The 626-nt window shown below is 66.8% G+C and overlaps 1 protein-coding gene across 4 annotated transcripts in view; it reads left to right on the forward strand.

Moving 5' to 3' along the window:
* Positions 1–626, forward strand: part of Rara (retinoic acid receptor alpha) — a 44,885-nt gene that overhangs the window by 37,663 nt on the left and 6,596 nt on the right. The gene's annotated exons all lie outside the window — the stretch shown is intronic.

Below are 626 nucleotides of genomic sequence, written 5' to 3' on the forward strand. Positions count from 1 at the left end.
GGACCTGGAGCAGCCGGAGCGCGTGGACCTGCTGCAGGAGCCGCTGCTCGAAGCGCTGAAGGTCTACGTGCGGAAGCGCAGGCCCAGCCGCCCCCACATGTTCCCCAAGATGCTCATGAAGATCACCGACCTGCGCAGTATCAGCGCCAAGGGTGAGCCTGTCCCTGCCAGGGCCCACGTGACGCCCTGCTCGCCTGGACCCAGCCTGTCCCCGTCCGTGGCAGTTAGGGGCACAGTTCTGGAGCCAGGCCGCGTGGGTGTCCTCTGGAGCAGGTCACTCATCGCTCCCCGAGGAGTGTGGGCAGTGACAGTACATGTTCTCGCTGTGTAGCCCAGGCTGGCCTAGAACGCCTGGTGATCCTCCTGCTTCAGCCTCCCTACCGCATGCGCCACCATGCCTGGCTTAGTGCTAGCTCCCTGAGGCTTGGCCCCCTGTCCCAAGCCCCTGGTTCGGGCTCCAGAGAGCTGCACCCGTGAAGCCCGGCGGCCTGCTGGTTGCGCCCTGACCCGCCGCCCTCCCGCAGGGGCCGAGCGCGTGATCACGCTGAAGATGGAGATCCCGGGCTCCATGCCGCCGCTCATCCAGGAGATGCTGGAGAACTCCGAGGGCTTGGACACTCTGAGCG

This window comes from Fukomys damarensis, unplaced genomic scaffold, assembly GCF_012274545.1.
Source record: "Fukomys damarensis isolate Sample0158 unplaced genomic scaffold, DMR_v1.0_HiC HiC_scaffold_13, whole genome shotgun sequence".
Taxonomy (NCBI): domain Eukaryota; kingdom Metazoa; phylum Chordata; class Mammalia; order Rodentia; family Bathyergidae; genus Fukomys; species Fukomys damarensis.